The 23,763-nt window shown below is 28.9% G+C and overlaps 1 protein-coding gene and 1 long non-coding RNA gene across 3 annotated transcripts in view; both read right to left on the reverse strand.

The window, feature by feature from the left end:
• Nucleotides 1-7,213, reverse strand: part of Dgk (diacyl glycerol kinase 1) — a 97,711-nt gene extending 90,498 nt beyond the window's left edge. For both annotated transcript variants that reach the window (XM_088183099.1, XM_088183097.1), the window contains exon 1: nucleotides 6,996-7,213. The gene's annotated coding sequence lies outside the window, so the exon portion shown is untranslated. The remainder of the gene's footprint in view (nucleotides 1-6,995) is intronic.
• Nucleotides 7,214-15,294: 8,081 nt separating this feature from the next.
• Nucleotides 15,295-16,692, reverse strand: LOC148236715 (uncharacterized). The gene is made up of 2 exons (XR_015809025.1): nucleotides 16,430-16,692; nucleotides 15,295-16,234 (listed from the first exon to the last, which is right to left on the reverse strand). It is a non-coding gene; the product is annotated as an uncharacterized LOC148236715 (long non-coding RNA).
• Nucleotides 16,693-23,763: the final 7,071 nt, after the last annotated feature.

Below are 23,763 nucleotides of genomic sequence, written 5' to 3' on the forward strand. Positions count from 1 at the left end.
TCAAACATTAATCAAACAAAGATTCGATTAAAAATAAACGATTTCATAATATTTTTACATTTTTTATTATTAAATACGTACGTTTTAACTGTAATAATAAAAAAATGCTGTATAATGTATAATCATAACATTTTTGTGCTGATTATATTATATATGCTTTTAATAGTAACATTTATAATTGATTGCTGGCATAAGACTGATATAGATTTAGAAATGTCCAATTCAATATATATATTCGATTGTTGTATTAAATCTACATATATAACAACCACAGAAATTTCCCCATTAGCGACGCAACCAAGCCTATATTATAAGACTTAACTAAACCACGGGCATCCTTTTAGTCGCTGCTTTATCGTTTACGACAATATCGCAGTAATTCCTACGAAATCGACTTTGATTATAAACATTTACGAGTCTCAGTAAATCCATCATTCGTCCACAGACGAGCATTCGTCTCGGTCTCTGTTTGTGCGATGCATTAGTTTTTAACTTGATCGGCTGACATTACAAACATAGCGAGAACGGATTTAACGGTGGAGCCAGCTTTGACTTTTGCTTTTGCTCGGTCGTTAAATCGGTTAAATCGGACGTTTCGTTACGTCAGATCAGATTTTTCAGATGAGCGAGAACGTGATGTACGGCCCGGCCCTTTCATCGCACACAGAGTAGCGGTGGAATTAAAAAGAGAGGGCCAAAAACGTGTTGGGACAATTTCGCTGAAACTGGAGCGAGAATTTCTACAGAAATTTAATTATGGAAATCCGTTCCATTATTTTTTTGCTTGATGAATTTTATAAAACGTACCTTTTTCATTATGATAGACAATGATTTATTTACTGTATAAATATCTGTAATTAATTCAGTAACGTAGAAACAACCTCGGCTGCAGAGTACGTATACTCTTAGGCATTGTTAGGTATTATGTCTTTACATATTCATTTTGATGCATATTTAAAAATTTTCTACATATATGCGTTAGAATATTGTTACAGTTTTTTATACCATAAATTGGGAAATCTTGAAAAACTGTGAAAAATCGAGCAAACAGGATACAAATAAAAATAAAATACTGTTCATATTAGATTTAAATTCAGGTCTTTCAGTTATTGGTGATCGATTTATACAGTTATTAAATAACAACTTTAAGCGTTTTTCATTAATGACATATCAATCATTTTGTAAAGCAAATATTAAGCAATTTCTTATCATGTAAAATACAAACACATAAAACTGTTAATGCTAAAGAAAAAAAACATTAGTATTTAGCTGCGGTTTTGGAATCAGTAGATTATAATAAATTTACAAGTAAAAAATAAATTATCGCATATATGATAAATATTAAAAAAATCTATATAAGCTTATTGTATTTTTATTACAAATTTGATCATTATGATCTGACAGGTTTTCTTGATGCCATTATAAATCAATGATTAAAAATTAAACAGTTTTGGTGAAGACATCAAATAGTTGAGCACAATCGCACATATGTTTTTCCAGCTCCTCATAGCCATTACCGAAAACATCCATGCGTATGGCAAGCTTGTTTAGAAGCTTTATGGCTCGTGCAAGAGGAGCATTTGCAAACGCTGGCGTCCTATCCGTAACGGTCAAGAATAAGGGACGCGATCGCGACTCAATAGAGCTCTTTAAGACTCGCAACTGAAAGTCTACAATTTAAAAAGTACGCTACACCGATAAAGCAATGAATTTTAGTCCAACATAAAGACACTAAAATATAAATACTCTCTTTTGTAAAAATATCTTAGATTTTTTTTTATTAATTCTCTCCAACAACAAATCGAATAACGAAGCAAAATACTCCATTTAGCTTCAGTTAAACTCCAAACACTGAAGCCATATTTATGAATTATGAAATTAAATAAACAAAAACGACAGTTCAGAAATCTTTTAAGCATCTCACACCAATCAGCTTATAGCGATACTTAAATAATAGCCAAATTTCTAATTTATTCTATATAAAAAAATCCGTATGAAAAAACTTAATTTAAAAATTAATAATTGTATATGTTACAGTGAATATGTATCACTGGTGAAACTTTTCAGTTAAATCAAATTAAAATACATTTTAACTAATATATATATTATTTCTACAAGCGATTTTTACAATTGCGAAACAAATTTGACTCCAAGTTTTTAATTTAAGTTATAGTCAATTAGAAGAGTTTAATGAACGGCAAATGAACGTTTGGCAACGATCAAATTGCCTTTTAACAACATGTGATTTTACTGGCGTTTATTTATTTTTTATTTTTAATACATATAAGATATTCTCTATGAGCTGTATTAGCTCATTATTAAAGAAGTTTCAATACCAGATATGTACGACCTTGCTCGATTTTAATTAATCAATGAGATTAGGAAATTGAGGTAAACCTAATCTGTGATGATCGATCAGAATTATAACTATATAATAATCACTAATTCCGACACGATAGAAATTCAAAAACACTAAGGTTCGTATGAGATTCGAACCCAGGTCTTTTAAGTCAATAGTTACAGACTTATCGTGCTGGTTACAGCACGGTAAATTATATTTTTAAAACATATTCTGTTGTTCTAAACATGATGAATAAATACAGTTTCACTGATATTTAACAGTGAAATTAAAAATTAATTGTTTTATACGTTTAAAATAGCATGGCTTGTAAAATTATATTTTTACCAGAATAAATATAATTATAATAAATATGTATTTTAATAATCATCTTTACAAAAAATCAGTTTAACTGTTTTATAAGTTACGCTAGGTATGTAGCATTAAATAAGACATATATTTAGACGATATTTAAACTTTTTAATTTTTTAAAAAACCATAATGTGAAATACATAACGTTATTCAATATATAAATATAGATAAATTGGATAAAAATAGGATAAATTAATATTTTTATACATTTAAATCTAGTTAGGAAATTATTATTATACCTTAATTAAAAATATTATTAAACCTTTTTTATCAAAAAAAAAATATATGTAGATGATGTTTTTTATATTTAATACAAAACTCATAATGAGAAATATATAACGTTATACAAAAGAAGGGGCAAAAAAATGTTCTATACATTTTAACTAATCTAATTTGTACAATTATAAATATACTAGTGAAAATATAACTTCACTGAAAAATATTATTCATACATACTTTAACAATATTCTTTACAAAAATTATTCGATTAAACTTTTTTTATCGTCAAATAAAAATATATTTATACGATTATTTTTTAGCTAGATAAAAACATTCTAATATGAAAATCATAACGTTGTAAAAGAGACACATATCGACAAATTGTCAAAAAATATTTTATATATAACTGGCCTAGTTAGTACAATTATTTATATATATTAAAGAAAATATCACTACACTGTAACATTTTTAATAATTAAATAAAAATAATACGCTTATTTACTGTCGCGAATATTTTTTTTAAAAACACTCAGCTTTGGAATGTATTTTTATTAACAAATTTTATACAATAAAAAAATTTTACTAAATATAAACTAACAAACCACACGTGCCAGTAAAGCTAATAACAGTGCGTAACTTTAAAATGATATGTTTTAACTTGATACACGTAAAGAAAAAAACTAAAAATACTTTTTGTTACATCAAAAATATATTTATATACTTAAGAAAATAAAACCTGTTCATATATTTTGGTTTATAACATTAATAGCAAATATTAAATGTTAAAATATTTTTGTATTAAAATTGACTTGAATAATTTTTTTTTAAATCATTAAATGAACAATAAAATTAGGTTTATAGTTAAAAGTTTTTTATAGAATACTGATAAATTCAATTTTGGTAAAATCTCATCTCATTTCAAATATATATTATAAATTTTCTATCACATTTATAAAAAGCGTCGAAGCTCAATGAAATGCTATAAGCTTAAAGCTGTAAAAAGCTCACAGAGCGAGCAACTTATTTGCATAAGCTATTTTTTTTAAATTTAGTGTTCATGATAATGATTTTCTTTTTCTTTAACCTAAGAACATATTACTCGCATACCAAAAACATATTACAATTATATTTTATCGCGTCTTTTAACGTTCTATGGTTGCACAAAAGAAAATATTTACATATATATATATTCGTTCAATTCTTAGAATTTTCATTGCCGTCTCTGACTTCTCTTGCGAGATTAATTATTATTATCTCGGCTTGTAATGCTTTATTTATGGTTGTGCTTTAAATATTAAGAATTATAACGCTTTGAAAAGTCAGCGTTGAATTTGTGTCAAAGGTAGAAAATAACGTCTCGAGCGGAATAAAAGGTGGACGTTATTATCGCGAATCCGGTCAAGGATGTCTGTTTTTTATTATTTCTACTCGTGATCCTTTCGCATTTCCCAAGTGTGTTACCGAAAACAAAACAAATCCAGAAAACTGAATAAACAAAACCGAAATATCAACAACGGATCGACACATCGAAGCGTGTTTTCTTCGCGAGCCACAAAGTGGCCATTATGTAGGAAAAAATAATATTTATTCCACCTAATAGGTGCCATAGAAATGTAGATTCGTGGCGGTAACAACGCTAGAAAAAAATATAAAAATATTGCAAACGTCAGAGAGGCGAGTAGCAAAAAAGGCGCTCGATGAGCTTTTGCTGAGGGAGGAAGAAAATGTCTTATCGACTTTGCGAGCTTAATTATGCGCAGCTTTTGCTTCTCATTGTTGTGTACGCTCATTTGCATTATTTATGCATACATACCAAAAAATATATTACCTGGTAAAAAATATTGTGTATGTTAAACAGTAACCTATAATGAAAAAAAAAACATTTTCTCTTCGCTTTACAAAATTATTATTTTGAGCCTTATAATTTAATGTTAAGAAACGCAAAAGCACTTAAAAGTTAATTTACGTTGAAATATCCAAATATTTTATTTAATATAATATTTTAAGCAAAGCCTAATTTTTCACACATTTAGGTACGCCAATTTGCATTACATATGCATATAGACTAAAATATATTACCTCGTAAATAATATCGTATATATTAAGTAGAATATATCTATTGTCTTAATACATATTATTCCACCTGGCAGTTTTTCCGTTTTAGAATTGAAAGGCTTGGAACACAAGAGACTACGTTGGAATCGTAATCGTAAATCGCGTGCCAAAAATACTCTATTTGATGCTAAACAGATCATGCTAAATAACGTCTTGATCTTTACTTATTTTTCTCACTTTTTAGGATTGCCAAATAAATTAAGAGCTTATATATCTATATACTTTACTCTATATCATGTTTTTTAATTAAATCAAAGCTAGTGCAGGGACTCTAATTAATTTACTGGAAAGTTAGAGTGCGCGGAAATAATTTCTAAATTACAAGATTTCCGACGTATCCGATTGACAAATTGAATTGGATGCATCTATATAATATATCTTGTGCAATTTTTTAGTTTCAGTAATGCAGTTTTATATATGTATATTACATTATAATACTGAGAAATAAAAACTCCTAAAAATAGGATTTAATGAATAAATTTCAGGTAATATATAATATTTAAAAATTATATATTGTATGAATACTTCAATTATTGGTGTTGCCTATAAAAATATATTAATAATAAAAAACTATTATTTATTATTTTTTAATGAAAAACACTTTAATATGTAAGTCTTATTTGTTTTTGTATCAATATCTAGAAAATATAGCAACACTAAATTTATTATGTTTTTAACACTATTTTTATTGAGCTTAATTCATATATAAATAATAAAAATTCTCTATTTATTGGAATATAGTTTTTTTAACAAGAGTAAAACATCATTGATTTTATTATTTGTGATAATGTTATAAAAACACATAAAAATTAGCATGTCTTAAATATATTTGTAGTTCATTATATAATCAGTTTTTATTAATATTAATATCAGTTTTATTTTTATTAAATTGCCAGTTAAAAAATAAAAATAGTCAGTAACTTTTTTATATGATTTATAATCAATCTTTTATATAATTTTTAATTTTAAAAGCATGCTAAACTCAAGTAGAACTACTGATCTAATAAGCCCGAGTCATAATATTACTTAAATAAATAGTAAACATTATTTTTTTAATACTGATTATTAATAAAATTAATCTGTTTAAATCTATATATTTTTTAAGCTCACTAAAACTTTTGTAAAATAATGAGAAAATTTTGAAGGTCATATTCTTAACGTTATAAAAAACGATAAAATAAAGAGAATATATTAATTTTTATATATATATATATATATATAAATTCAATAAATCCTATTTTTTATTACTTTATATATACAGTTAATTCACCATAACACGTGTTGTGGTTTTTATATTAATTTAGCCTAATCTTTATAATTCACACCGCAAGTGATAAAAATGCTTGATTAAAATCAGTATATATTCTTAATAATTATCAAATTGCTTATACAGTAATTTTAACAGACCATTTAATATATATAAAAAATAAATATTAAAAAAAAATTTTAAGCCCTTGATATCTGTTTAACTTGTAATGATCAAGCAGTTTAAAAATATTACTATTTAGATATATTTTAGTTATGTAAATCGTCAAGACATATTTTTAAAATGTTGATACTTAAATTTTTGAAGACATAAAAACTTTATAAACCATTTATGATTTATTAAGATTTTTGAAAATGTAGTACTACAAAAAATATTTTGCAATATCGCATTGATATTAGTTGTATAATATTATTTTTATTGTATATTTTAGCATATTTTACTTATGCATAGAATGATCGAACATTTAATACATATAGTAGACTCAAATAACATATATCAGTTCAGGAAAATAAATTTTCTAAGCAATTAATTTAAATATTTATGTGAAACTTCTAACATTCTTATGTTTTTTCGTTTTATATATCCATATAATTAATTAAATTAAATTGTATTCATTCATATTAATTCGCGTTTATTCATCCATTAAAAACATTCCCAAAATAATTAATTAAAGTTACAACTCACCTTTCGGCGGTAATTAGTGTTGACAGCAGAAAAGGGTTTGTTTACGTTGAGTCCGTATGACGTGGAAAAAATCACATGCCCTCAAAAAATATATACAATTGTATCGTATTGTCAAATCGGACATCGGCGCGTTGTTCGTGAGTTTCCGCCGCCTGCGTCCATTTTCAGTTTGGCGCGCGACGGTGACAAGGTGCCAAGATGGCGTCCGAGCGGCGACTGGAGTCAGAGCAAGCGCCGCCAGGGGTGCCCAACCTAAACGTCTAAAGAGCCGGACCATATCGATCCACCCTCGGGGCTCTCGATTTCGCCAGATTAACAGACACACGTACCTACGCACACGCGACTACCGACACGGTGCAACGTTTTGTTACGTAAAACGACGCGAGTTGTATCATGACATGTAATATGAACCACTGAATAAGGTTCGAGAACAGTGTCGTTCATGCTGAAAGACTTTTTATGTGACTTTAAGAAGCAATATCTGATGAATACGGTGAGTGCTTAAGAATTTCTCATTTTAACTACTTTTATTCCCAATCGAAAAGGCGTTATTTTTCATCACGACAACGCTAAGCCACACGTCGCTCAACAGACGCTGCAAAAACCATATTTTTTTGTACAAATCTCTGAAAATCGTTCTTCCGTCGGACGGCTTTGTTAAAATCCATTTCTTTCATTTTAATGTTAAATATTTATTATGCAAAAATTAAATATGTTTGTGCTAAGCTTATCAATGGGACTTTCGACCATTATGCAATCCATAAACGTATATCAGCGACAGGATTATAAAAGCAAGTCTCAGAATAGGTATTCTATATTTTTAATGAAAATATTAAACGCTGATTTAAGGTTTCAAGCGTTCAAACATCTTTTAGTCCAGTTTACGCACCGGCGTGAGAATCTTAATATTACGCTATTAAGACATAAACGTCAACAGGTACATGTTACGTTTATGTCTTAAATCTATTAAACCAAAACTATCGATCTAAAATATATAATATATATAACAAAATATACCAGTTATATAGGTCGGTAAAAAATATCTGAAAGTATATTTCAATTTATAGGTTAATCTTTTCTTTTTATAATCATAGGATTTGTAATAAATAAATTAATAATAATGGTAGCTACCATATAAATTCATAAGGATTTTATATTATAGTTTCGGTTTTATCCATCGCATGAATCTGAATATACTGCTATATTCAACATTCCCCTTGGAATGCAAATCTATTTTACAAAGTGTAAAAGACACGATCCAATTTCAAGGGATCCGCAAGACGCTACATACACATGCAGTCTTTTGTCTCAGCTTTGAGGTGGTGTAATTCTTACTTTATTTTTAAGTTTATTCTTTAGTTAATAGTTTCTGTGCTATATTTTATGTATTTTTTTATTTTAAATACATAAAAAATATTCTCTTAAGAGCTAAAGTATCTCATTACTAAAGAATTTTCAATACTTATTATGTGATAATTAAACATCACGATAGTCATCCGTGATTTTAGGAAAATCTAGGTAAATCTAATCTGTGATGATTGATTGGAATTTTAATTATATAATAATCATAAATTCTGATCTCCCAAATACGACAGAAATAATAAAAAAAACATTAAGTACCATATAGCATTTGATCTCAGATCTATGAGGTCAAAAACAACCGACTTACAGCAATCGTGCTATTAAAATCATAAATCTTTCATATATCTAGTAATGATAGGTACATTTTTCATAGCACAAATTACATCACTTAAATATATTTTCCGAATAAAAATAATATATTTAGTTGTTCAAAAACTGGTTACACAAATCCAATTTCACCCCTAGATCGTCGTATTTGATCGTGACAGTAAAAAGTCGGCGAGCCCTAAGCTTCCCTCGGGCTAGCAATGTGTATAAAAACAGAAACACAGCGCGAAATCACGAGCTTTCTGATTTAGACTCACTGAGTTTGTACAAGCTATTGATCAATGACTTACAAAAAATATTAAATAATCATCCGCTTCCCTCTTCACGTCGATTTTGGTCCATCTTTGCGTGCGGAATTCAGAGTTCAGTCTGCTTCGGAAATGATTAAAATATATTTTTGCACTATATCAATTAATAACTTGTATCAAAATTAAACTCATCTGACACGTGAGACAATGATATATAGATTTTTTTTAGAATACATATAGAAAGTTTGTTTGAAATTAAAATTAAATTAATACTCAATAATTTATAATGTAATGTTAACGCCGTTTTGGTACATTAAATATATAAATGATCATTTTCATTCGATACACGATGCCAATTAAAACGCTCATCAATCTTCGGCAGACTTTTCTGATGTATTTTTTTAATATACGTAATAGATAGCGTAATTAAATGAAGCTGTAATAAATTTTGTGACAAATTGACTATTTCTACGTCAAATGCATATTAAAATATTTTGTGAGCTACGTCAACGTGTTAAATTAACGCAATTTAGAATACTTATTCAATTATTATATTGATCCAAATAACGAATGTATAAATAATTTATTTTTTGCTCCGTAAAATAAATTAAATTGTATGTAAACATTTTACTATCTCAAATGGGTTTACCTATTTTTATTTCTGACGCATCCTGTACAACTGTTAAAATAAACATATTATACAAATAATGGAACAAAACAGCAAACAATACTCAAAACACATTCGGGTAAATGAGAAAGAAAGTTTTAATGAACGAAACAAGCAGAACATTTGTGGTTTCAGCAATGAAATGTTAAACATAAATGATTCAACGTTTTCGTGTTATTATGAGATTACCTTTATTAAGGCACACATTTAACATTTAAACTGGTATGGTTAAATATTATTTAATGTTGATGTTGTAATTTTTTCACAAAAGATACGCTTATATAAAAATATCATGATTAAGTTTCTCAGACAATATTTTTTTAACCCTTAAGTTTATATTTTTTATTCGGAAATAACTCAACGATTAGAAACGATAAAATTCAGTCTTACTATACATTTTCTTTTCAATTTGAATAAAAAACGACATTTGAAAACGACAATTTATAGTTCTGAGGGGGAAAATATATGGATATAGTTTTATATAATTTTAAATATAACAGATTGCATAGAAAATTGTATAGATGTTCGCTTTTGCAATAAGGAAAAATTTATTCTCACACGTGTACTGAGATTTATGTATAATAATTTTCCGAGAATCAAAGCGATAATTCAGAAACTTAGATAACAACGCTTTATTACATTCGTAGTATACAAATACAAATTTACTTATTTACAAATATAATTTATGATATTAAACACAATTAAAAATATGTTGTTAATAAATTTTCAATATAAACATAGCATAATCAGTCATTTTTAAACACATCCGTAGAATTATTTAATTTAAAATAACAATATAAATTATTCTACACTTTCGTCAATTACATAACAATCAAGTAATATACGTATTATTGTTATTTAAAAATAGATAGAGAAACATTTAAAATAGTTTAAAATCACAGCACCATAGACTCAACAACCACTTGAAAAATTAGCTTAAATAGTTAATATTAGATTTTATGTAAATATTTATTATATACATATTCACATAATTTCCCTATTTTTTCTCTTTATTAAAAAACTATAAAAATGTTGTATTTTTTACATATAATAAATATATGTACAAAAAATCCATATTATGCGCAGCATGTGGCCCAAAAAATCAATGCTCTTATCGTTTCACGAGGTATGCACTAAAATTTCTTATGCTGTATACTTTTACTTAATGAATAATAAAATTAGTCTTATCCTGAGATTTAATGGAAACCTATATGTGGGGGTTTGAATAGTGGCATTTTAAAAGCTGCAATCATCAAAGACTTAGCTATACAAAACATTAGTGAAATTATAATTTCAGAATATGTAGAATAGACACGCAGACTTTAATTATTCAGTCGCCACAAAAACTATTTTTTGTGGTAACTGAATAATTATTATTTTTATTTAAAGCTTCGAGACGTATATTAAATATACAAAAAGACTTACAGTCTCATTAGATCAAATTAGCATCGTTTTAACTATCATTTTTAATTATCGAAATAATCTGCGGACTTAAAAGCCACACGTTTATATTTTTATAGAATATAAAGTTGTTTGTATGTTTATTGGTACGCTCATTAAGAAGCGCTGCTATCTTATAACAACTGCTTCGTCGTTTTGCACATGCGTCATATAACAAGCAAATCATATATTTAACGGTCGGGTATATATTTCTATTTATATTTTAAATTATTAAATTCTGAATATATTTTTAGTCATGTCTGCGTCTCATAAAATCCAGTCATTTTTAAAGATCGTGTTTGTATCTAAACTTAAGACTTCATAGCTGGATCAATGTAAAGTGTGAAGCGGCTGCTTCCTCGGTCTTTAAGTCTCATAGGCGTAGCTCCTCTTGAGGCGAGTTTGGATAAACTCTTCTGTTTTCAATTCTAGAGTATCTAGTGAAAGTTATTGATGAATGTTAGTGTATTATTTACGTTACTTAAGTAATTTAGAAAAAGAAAAGAGAGGTTCTTAGGCATTGCCTACTCTCGTCTTTGCACCAATTGCAACTCTTTTGGAGCGTAATTGCTTTTTACTGTCTCTCTTATATTAATTCTCTTTAAAAAAAATGCAACGCTATAGTGATAGCAATATCAATGCATAACATTTTTAAATGCTATCGCTTTGTTTCTGCTTTATTTAAAAAATGCTGAAAAATATTTTTGGCGCCAGGGGCGTGCCAAAGTTTCTCATTTAGCCTAAATTATCAAAATAATATCGCACGAGATTTTTCAAAACTGTTGAAGATCACACGTTTATATGGCCTGTTTAGAAGAGCCACATCATTACAATCTTGAACTCCATTTAGCACTCCACTACGGACGGCGATGCGAAATTTTAATTAAGTCGATTGCTTGCACTTTAACCTACGACCCCGGACATTGCCTCTTCAGACCAGAATCCGGATTACGAACACTCATGCTGTTTACTCAACACTTGTACCTGCATTTTATTGATTATTGGTAAACGCTCACAACTTGCTGCACAATAAATATATTCACAAAGTAAAATATTTAGCTGAGGTACAATAACTTGACACTTAATACCCAAAACTATTTTCTCTTATAAGCACAGAAAAACATGTTCAAATCATAGCTTGATAAATCAATAATAAGATAGTTTAACACATCTTAGATTTTAGTGCACACAAAAAGATAAAGTTAATATAAATGTATGTAATATGTTATACAACATAATCAACAATTTTTATTTTCAGGTACCATTAGATAATAAATTTTGAATGACTACCTGAATAATCGATTGGTTATTGTGGTGCTACTTACAAGTCAATTTAATATCTCTAGAATAACATTTAAAATTGGTTAATAGATAAAGTCTGCGAATAAAAATTTTAGATATTAAAAATAAGCTTTGTTATATAACTGGTTGTCAAAAATCTTCATTAATTATATCTTAGATACAACAAATATAAAAATATCATTTGCCAACATTACTCGTCTTGTACATTCTTTAGTAAACATTGGCTCTTAAAAATATATAAAAGTTCCTCAAATATACGATTTAAATTAATTATTTTATTGCCACAAAACTTTTTTAGTAAAATTATTAATTTCAAAATCAGTCTGATTTACTTATTATAAAACAATTACGTATATGATTACAATAATTATGTAATTACTTCATCTTGCTCTCATTTGATCGAGACACGTTAACCATATCAATATAGCATGTTAGTGATCGGAAACCAACAGCATTCGTGCCGAAAGCGTCAGACAAATAAATCAAACCAGACATGCGATCATGATTTATGTTTATTCATTTTTTCTTATCATACGTAACTTATAGTTACACAAATCGAAAAAAGCGATACACGCTCTGTCTATCATGCATAACCATGCAACTTTATAAGATTGTTTATTTTTTATTTACGTAAACATTTCTTTAATATCCGATGCTTCACCAAAAAGCTATTTCTTCTTTTAAAATCAATTGCGGTTGAAGTTTATTACCGACGTTGTAAAATAAACTTTATACATAAGTATTTGCTCAGGTTTACAAACGGATCAAAGAAGATCGGTGGCATTATGGCAAATATATTTTATTTGGTTCGAGTCGGTAAATATTCGCTTCAATATGCAGTAAAACCCATCAAGCAGCTTTATAATATCGTATCTAATAAATTATATTATACATACATAGTACGTTCTATGTATTGTATATATATATATTTATTTGCTTCAAGACTGATTCAATTTGAAACAAACAAATACATCAGAAAATCAATGAATATATATTACAATGTGTACCCATCTATCTCTTGATTAAGTTACTAAAGCGCTCGGTAGATTAATAAATATATAATACTATGCAAGATGGACCAAAAAACAATTATTTAAAAACACATAAACTATTAATAACATATACAACAAATCATAACTGAATTTTTCCGCATCATATATATATATATATATATATATATATATTCTAATTTTAAATACATTTTTAATTGCATTGGTAATGTTAATTTTATTATAAAAAGCATATAAAAACACTTTATTTAATTTTAGTGTATTATATATGTTTTATCATACGCAATACAAATTAATTATAGTTTTTGAGCTATAAACTAGAGATTGAAATAATATCGATATTACCGAGACAGAATACCGGTATTATTATTATTTTAATTAATTGCCTGAAAAAATAATCAGAGTACCACTCGCATGATTCGTCATGTCTATTGATTAGAAAAACCAAGGCATTCGAATTTCTCGGTTTATTGTTACATTATATAAATATTTTTATTACAAATTATTTTAATTCAAACACTTTTATTAATTCTAAAAAAATATATTTTCTAAGATACGGGTGCTAAATCTTTTTTCTTTGGAAACAATAAATCTAGGATAAGATCGTCATTGATGTGATGTACATTCCGTTTCGCTCACTAGCGTGTTAAGTGACGAGAGTGAGTGAGATGAAGTGGGCATGCAGAACGCATGTAACGCACGCCCTTTTATCTCACTCACTCTCGTCACTTTAAACGCGAGCGAGCGAAAGGGAATGTATCTCACCGTACGCGCCTGGATGCTTTCCACAAATTATTTATAATCAAATTAAATTTTACAAGAATAGTGAAGAAAAATACATCAGTTATAAATCATAGGTTACGACATTATTTAATTATTCTGACAGTTGATTAAACCGTTTATATTCTGATTATACAATTTAATTTAATTTGTACATTGAAATGATATTTATATTTAGATAGGTGATTGAACGTTTATAATGTGGCTCTACGTCGTGCAATTTCCAAGTTGTTTCGAACTTTTTGTGATTCTGAGGATTTAAGTAGAAAGACCGATTTTCTCCGGACTAAAATTTAACCCGAAACACTACATAAGCTTGCACTAGGTCGTCTTGTGTCGATTAGCATAATCTTTACTTATAGCGAGCTTGAGGTCAAACTCTTGACTATTTCAAAGTCGCAAGTGAAGTGGTAAACCAATTTTCTTACGGTGGCGTTACATCTAATATAAAGGGTGTCGCAAAAAATGAATACACATACACACATTGTCGAAGAATTTGGTCAGTAAATATCACTCATAATAACCATGGTTTTTTTGAGTGATGTTTAACCCTTTGGGCGGGATTGCCGTACATGTACGGCGGTTGAGCTTTGACTTTTTTGAGGTACCCCAGATATAATAATTTAAATAAAAAATATATTTTGTAATTTGATTTAATAAAAATATTTTTTATAAATAATAATACTAGTAAATTATAGAGTACGAAATAAATAAACTTACCAAAAAATATTTTATATTAATTTTATAAAAGATATTGAAATCACAAAAAATACACATTAGCCGAATAATATATCAAAATATATAAAATAAATAAACGAAATTTAATAATAAAAAAGCGCTTAAATAAATTATTATAACATACTAATACAAAAAATTAGTAAGATAAATCAAAACAATTAAACGTTGGTAATCGCTGATTTTTTGCTTTAATTTAGTATAAATGCAATATTAAAAAATAATAACAATAAAAATGATTTTTTAAATATACGTAAAATTAACTTACTACTCAAAGGGTTGAATGTTCGCTTTTATCTTATACGATTTATAAAAATTATAGGTTTCGCTACCTGCTCGAGAGATTTTTGGATTTTTTTTCCTGTTATTTTAAAAGAACGCATTTCTTCATTATATAAACCAGTTACAGTAAATCCCGCTATGAAAACGTTAAAAGCGCTAATTGAAAAAGGAATTTTAGCATCATTTCTCTGGTCTGTTGTTCTCTAATTAGTTTTTATTACGTATCGCAACTTGTTATATTTCATCTTAACGCAACATGTTTGCTTCGTTGATTTTCTGATTTGATAATTTTATTTAAGGTTTCACTTTTAAATATGTTGAGAGCCGCTGAACTTAAGCATGTTATATAATGTAATTTTTTAATGTTCCCTTCCCTGCACAAAAGACGAAAGACCCACTTGCATGTCATCGTCTATTCCCTTTCTTACTCATTATCTCCTCTCGCGCAAAGTGTTCGTAAAAAGCGAGATATTGTCTCCGAATTAAGCGGCTTCATACTCCCCTCGACGCTTTCCATCAGCGCAAAATCTAAACTTCTACTCAGCTCAAACGAGATACTTCGTAAAGGTTTGATGGTGTGCTATTTTCCCGTTCTATCCGCCGTTCTTCTAATTTTCGCTCGTTCAAAGGCCGGTTTGTTTGTTTTTTCCTCGGGGAAAAAATCCGACCGCAAGATTTACTACCGCGTAGTTTATTTTACTGCTTTTTTTCATCCCGGTTTATTTACGGTAACGTTCGTTTGGCTCGCGCAATAATTGTCTATAATAGTATACATTAATATTTTATTGTATCCAGTGGTTAATTTAGTGAGTTTTAATCGCTTGGTTCGCGCGAGAGCGTTAAAATATTCTCATGCGGTACTTTTAACTTTACTGCAGAACCACGCCGCAGTTTAATAGCTTATGACGTCATCGATTTGATGTAGGACCCGTTAGGGCCCCGAGGGACCTCACCAGATGCAGCAGTCGCTATTTTGAAGCGTCAAATGATGCAAGAACCGCAGGTGCAGTTCTGGGTTCGTTGCTTTTCGCCGACCGTATGTTTATTTACATCAGATATTAAATATGTGTACGGTAACCATAGTTTCTGAAACAAAAATAATTAATATTTTTTCAACACTATATCGACTATGTTGTAATTTATTTTCAATTCACTGTGACATTGAAAATAATTATCATCAAAATAAGTTTTACCATTGATAAGAAGTGTGCAAAAATATAAATTGTGAGGAATCTTATTCTTGAAATTCGCTTTAATGACTGTTTATTAAGTTATAATTACATTTTTACTATGTACGATTACGGCGTGATGTTTCTCGCGATGAAGGTGTACAGGTGGTGATGTCTCAGGGCTCTGTGGTTCGGGAGTTCCAGGAGTGATCTTCTGGTGTGTTAGTGAGGGCGCGTGGCTGGTTCCTCCGGATGGCTGCTGGTAGAACTTCGCTCTCTGGTCGTCTGTGCCCGTCTCTGCTCTCTCCGGCCGTCTCGTGTGGTGCCTCCGATCGTCTGTCTCAAGTGCCGTGGACCGTCTGCCTTCTCCTCGTCGGAGTCCGGGCTTATATCCTTTAGGGGGATGCACACTAGCTGGCCAATCGCGATTGTGCATCGATCTCCTAGCCAATCGCTGCAGCGGCTTCTTAGAATTCGAGAAATCGGATGTTTCGTTTTCGAAAGCCAGTTTTTTGCTTGGCTCCAGATTTTCAAATTCTTCGGAAAGGGTTTGCATTGTGGTGATTGGATTCTCTTAACGACCCGTGTTGTGTATGGTCAAAATAAATCCCTCTTGTGCCATGATGTTTGTCTCATTGTTAATGAATGAACGTTTTGGTCAAGGTCATTAACAATGAGACAATCGCCCTTTTAAATGTGCCTACATGTGTGGTCTCCACAAAACCACACAAAAGCCCTCTTTACGACTTGAAAAAAGAGTTTCACAAATAACACAAGTATTCTCCGGTGTATTGAATGAATATTTCTTTGTTACAAAACGGTCACGGAAAACAATTTATCACCATAAGGCCACAACATTCCCGTTACATGATTTGATCTCGGAGATGTCCATTTTTCGATTGTTCTATTTCCCATATTTTGTTGTTTTAAGAAGCGAGTGCAGCGATTATCTGGTCATCCTAGCTGCATGACTGATTTGTTAGAGAGTTTTGCAACCCTACGTAAGGCTGGTCTCCAATGGAGACAGGGCAGACGCAAAGATATGGCCTGAGACTCCCGAACACGATCATCGTAGCACAGAGGAACTGATCTTCAGACTCTGCCGCTGCCACCTACAAGACACCTCTGAGGATCTTCCACCGACATCATCCCTCCGCCAGCCTTTCCACCACAGCTCGGAGAAAACGTTCTCGTCCATCTTAGTAACTTGCAATATATGTAATATAAGTTCATTAACCAGTTTCCACCTGCTTCTTACTGGCTGCAAAGTCACACCCCTTAGTGTTACTAAACCTTAAAAAATTCTCAAGTCAATATTTTTACGAGTGATTTTAACACCAGAATTTCATAGAGAAGTGTCCATTATTCTAAAAACATAATCGTGTAATATTTATACGGTTATTTTAAAACTAAATTAGGTATCCTTGTTTCAACTCATCTTAATAGCACAATATTAAAAATCAAAATTAGCAAGCTCGTAAAGATTACATATTATTTGACGTCGTGTCTTTAATATAAGTTTATGAATAAACCTGAAAGCCGGATTCACTATAGAAAATAATAAAACCCTTTTTGAAACCTCTTATGATAAACTTTAAATCTGAAAGCTGTGAAGAGATACATTCACAAAAGAATTCTTTCATAGATGTAAAATACTTTATCATAATCCGCCACTTTATAATAAATAATAATGATATCGAGGTTCAATATCATATATGGCGAGTTTACTTATATACTTTTACTTTTATATTGTATAAAAATTACAGTATGTAAATTAAATTAACATAAAATCATAAACTAGTATTCTTAAGAGATGTCTTTGTTAAATATTATTATTTGTACATATATATCTGAGACTACTTTTTCAGTAAAACTAGTTTAACTGAAACAACAAAGATAAGAACTATTGACATCATTGAAACAACCAAAGTAGTGGCACACTGGCCTCTGATATGTTTTTATTTGTATATCTGTGTTTAATATGCATTTTAACGCACAAATATAAAAATATGCTTTATACAGAAAAAATGGTTTAGTTGCTTCAAATTTCTACAATTAATATATAATATAAATAAACTATATAGAATATTAATTACTGCAGTTTGAGAGTGAAATGCGTTTTTTTTATTATTATTGTAAATCTACCGTTATAATACGACTGGCGCTAACCCAATGTGTTACAACTAGGTAACCATGCAGTTAACACTCAACTGGTACGAGTATACGGCAATTTTTCCTCTTTCCGTGAGTTTTACTTTTGCTTACTAATATTTAAGAGGTGCCTACGTAATTCGTCACGAAATTGTTTCATCTAATTTCAATCGGAATGAATCAACGATCATCGGCGCGTGATACTTCGACGGAGCAAATGATAAAAAAAATGTACGAAGAACGAACGGTATTCGGACATTTGGTCACAGCGAGAGCATAATGTCGGCCCCAGTTTCGGTCGACCTTAATGCTACCTTGAAACGAAATCAACATAATGACGAAGCACATAACTGAAGCGGCAAAAAACGAGTCTAAGAACCATTTCTTGGAAAGTGACAGAACCTAGAATTCTCTATTTGAGATTAAAAAATATAACACAACGTATAATACGACCCTATACAACCGGATTATTAACTTAATATGAATATATAAATCTGAATAACAAATTATGATTACAGTTGGGAACAAGATGATTAACTTCTGAACCAGAGCGTTGAATGAAACTGCAAAATCAGCGACAAATAATTGATTTATATTAAAATGTCAAAAACAGCTACTTGAATCCTTAATCTTTAATATGCAATTAATTCGATAAATATATAATATAGTTCATTCGTGATGTCTTAAGGTATGATATAAACTACTAGACCAGATTAGAAAAATGGGGAAAACCTGATTGAAATATACAATATACATACATGTGCATACGCATATAATATACGTGATCGGCAAGTTTAAGCGAAACGGTTTAGTTCATAGTTAAGTCCGGTATATGAATAGATTTATAATAAAATCACTATACCACATGCATGTTTGAATTACCATTAGACTTATTAGTATTTTCCATTAAAACTAGAACACTTAAATAATATTTAGGATAAAAAATGTATTTAAAACCTCACGACTTTTTGACGATTATAAGTAAGAACTCTATAAGTAAAATAAATATATTGCTGTATTAATTCATCAGATGTCCTTTTTTATAAAACATAATTCATTAAGATATTTTACATTTATACAATATAGTTTTTACGAAGCATTTCTTGTAAATAAAAACATAGTTTTTATTTTACTTTAATTTTATTCATAAGGTAAGTTTTCGCATCTGATTATATTATTTATGAAAATATTTTTGGGAAATATTGTACGTGGATCGCAATAGTCTTAATTACAGATGAAGCTGAAAGCTAATTTAAAATCATAAAAATATAGAATAATCATAATATTTGGTAATAAAAATAAGTTTTTCAATAATCGTTTTCATTTAAAAATTATTTGTTAAAATAACGTTGCATTATTTTTCAATAAAAAACTTTTTCTTTAAATACACACATTTTGCGCAATTTTTTTGTATGTGCTTTTTTATTTAAATATAATTAAGGAGACTATGATATTTCTAATATTTAACACCATGTATGCAATACCTGCTTTTGTTTTTACTTCGCCAGGCATCCTTATCATTAAAAAAGGCGCGGTCATTTCTCTGTCACATAACATATTTACTGGGAATTTTTAGGTACTGTTTTATTTACCTGAGATGATGCAAATGTATTTATTTTATTCTGACACGTCACGCATATACAAAAATATCGAACATGATAAATATTTTTTTTTAATTGCGCAGAAAATATTGGCCGATGTGTTTTTTTTTCATAGGTATATTTCGGCCCTCTATGGATATTATTGATCTTACTGCCCCAATAAAACTTCTTAGGTTAATCTCCTACATATATATTATACATTTGTTTTTGTAGTTCTAAGCTATTGAGTAATAATTTTCATCAAATAAAACGTACTGATTTAAATATATATATATATATAGATTTAGAATTTCATACTAAAAATAAAAATAAAAATTATAGCCTAAATTTATTATACCAACAATATAATCTAGTACAATAGCGATAGAGCAAATTGTATGATACAATAGTGACTTGAATAAACTGTCTATGCATAATCAGCACTGTTGTACAAAATATTCCTTTTCATTTACCCCATTATTTATGGTATACAAATGCATTAAATGTGAGTCGGGTTCAAAGGTAAAGACAAATCAAAGCGGATCTTTATTATATAGCTTTCATAAATCACCGGCGCTAATATAAAATAGTTAGTATGAGCGACGGTCGGTATTCTACCCTCGTCAGGGCATACGACGGAGATTTATTAAGCTGCAGAAAAATATGCAAATCCCGTTCGAGCAAGACGATTGCGAATGCGATAACAAAAAGTATTTACGACGCGAATATAGCCATTTCGTCTCATTCGCTCAGATCAGTCGTCGAAAGTGGCACGGAATCGGACTGAGTGCACCAATTATACAGATAAATATACACTACTGCTACTGTATATATTGATGTCCGTCGATTTTCACGGTAGGTTGGGTTCGCAATCCAATTGTCGCGTAAATGGATAGAAAAGTATACTGCGGAAAATACGATAATTATATATAAATATTGTGATGGGAAAATAGTAAATTAAATAAAAAAAATACAGGTAAATTTGTGAATTGAATATATTTCGAATAACGTCCTTAGATGATACATTTTACTGATGGTTAGTTGACATGCAAACATATGATAGGTAACGTATTAGAAAAATTGTTAAAAAATATATTTATATAATGTATATAACTCTGAATTTGATCACTGTAAATTATGTAAATAAATATTAAAATATCAAAATTAGCTCATTTTTAAATCAATCAAGAGCACAAGTGCTCGTATTTCAAAACACTCGTATATCAAAACATATTTCTCCATTTTAAATAATGGAAACTAAAAATATTTATTATAAAATACACCTATATTTTTTATTATTTAAATTTATTATAAAACAATTAGATTTATTAATTATTTCTACCCAAATAACTGCTGAGTATTACTAAAAGTTTAATTTAATTTTTTGAGAATTTGGCGAACATGTAATTTTACTCGCATTGATACAGATTTTTATTTGAGAGATTTCAGATTTACAGATTGCCTTAATCTCATTTAAAGTAAGGGGTTTCTTAGACTCTTTCTTCTCCTTCTTCTTTCTTATCCTCATACAAGATCTCTCGGTGAAAAGCTTATTGAAGTACAAAATAACATGCTAATCCATGAGCTGGAATAATACAATAGTGATGGAAGCAAGAAACTTGAACCATATGAACTCGAATTCTTTCAGTGGGTCGGCATCAAGGTCTGCAGGATGAACAGGAGTATTATTCACAATCAATAAGACTTAAGTGGCTAATTATTATTCAAAATGTATTTATTCAATGCAAGAAGATCCGCTCAGTTGAGAAGAAAATGACGCAATACGTACTGCCGTTTAAAAATGCTCGTATTGCGAAACACTCGTAAATCAAGCTACTCGCAATCTGGGTTTTAACTGTATTTAATAATAAATTAACTTCCGTATAATAATAGAATAAAACATAAAATAAAAAATATTTTAAAATTTACAAAAAATCTTATAAATCTTTTCATAAAGATGATCCACATTAAAAAAATAATAATAATATATATAGACATGCACGTCATTTGCGAGAGCAATAAACATATTAAACATATGGACGAAATAGCATAGTCAGCAACGTCTTAGACTAATAACTCTAAGGTTGCGGGCTCAAGCCCCGGCAGCACACTCGAATTTTTAATAATATTAAAAAACGGCCCAGCTGCAGTGACATCTATTGTTTATAAACTGTATAACACATAATAATTTATAATTAATAAGAAATATTGTACCGATATCCAAACTTTCAATTCTTGAATAATTTAATAAAATTCTCACTAGTTTCCACCTGCATCTTACTGGCTGCAAAGTCACGCCCCTCACGGTTACTAAACCTTAAAGAATCATTGATTAAATTTGTGCTATTCTGTATTTTAAAAGTATTGAAGATTTATTGTTATTACTGTTTATTATTGGTTATAAACGATTTAAAAATTAATTTTTATTACCTGTTTTAAAATCCAATAAGGAATTATAATTTTTTTTAATAATTGACATAATTTTATTTATTTATATTTAATACTTTAATTAACATTTAAATAGTTTAAAATATATACCATGTCTTGAGTTGTATACAAAATATAATTATTTCCAAGGTGATGAAATTTGATTGGAACAGAACTATAAGGATAGTTGCTTATTTAAATATCTCATATGCTTTCAAACTTATTTTTACTTGTTATATTAATGTATATTATTAACTAATCAATGGTTCTTAAAAGTCTATATTTAATACGATCCCAAAAATAAGGTTTATCTTAATAAATCAACAGAACGATAATATAATATTTGACTCGAATTGATTGATATTTATTTCCCCAAAATGCCAATGAAACTCTATTTCTGATTTTAAATGATTACTTCGTTGTAAATTACACGAGTATTTTAAACAATAACTTATTCTAAAATACCCGTAGCACATTAAAATAATTTAATTTAAAGCACAAGTTTTTTGGTCAACGTATACTTATATACCTAGGTGTATGTATGCGTGGTGTATTATTGTACTCTTGTATTTGTAGGACGGTTCAGCCTACTTCGGAGTACTTTCTTCGCGGTCGGTGACGTCACAGAGAACCTCTCACCTGATTGGCCATCGACCTAGACAGGTGAGACGAATTTGAAGACGCATTAGCGATACCCAACACTATTGGCACTATAGCGCTAATTTGTCATTATTATATTGAATTTTGAAATAAGCACGCCAGCCTCCGTTATGTACTACTAATGCCTTCGGATCAAATAGCAATTATGCCTTTTCGTCAATAATATCCATTGGAATTAAGTGTGTTAACAAAATATAAGACACTGACTCTCTTATAGCCCGATATTAAATTGATGATGAATGAAATAGCTGCAAGATAGACCAGGCTTATAAATTTAAAGTTGTTTCAATTTTGTTATACTGTCCAATTCATATTCAACATATAAATATAATACATAAGGATAAAAAAAATATATATTAAATACAAAAAATATTTCTTATTGTTTTGTTATATAAAATAAAAAATAAACATATTTAAAAGACAATCTCAAATTATTATAATAAATTTTATTTATGTTCACTTGTTAAAGAGTTTCTTTTTTTTACATTAAATCTTATATTTGAACTTAGATTAAAATAAGTATAGGCATTAAATCAATATCTTATTATATTTAATTTGTTAAAAAATCTCTTAGTATTTAATTTGTGTGGATTGGAAGCACCTGGATTGTATGTCAGAAAGAAAGTAC

The sequence above is a fragment of the Plectrocnemia conspersa genome, unplaced genomic scaffold (assembly GCF_051122295.1).
Source record: "Plectrocnemia conspersa isolate PC_06_02 unplaced genomic scaffold, ASM5112229v1 ptg000003l, whole genome shotgun sequence".
NCBI classification, from domain to species: Eukaryota; Metazoa; Arthropoda; class Insecta; order Trichoptera; family Polycentropodidae; genus Plectrocnemia; species Plectrocnemia conspersa.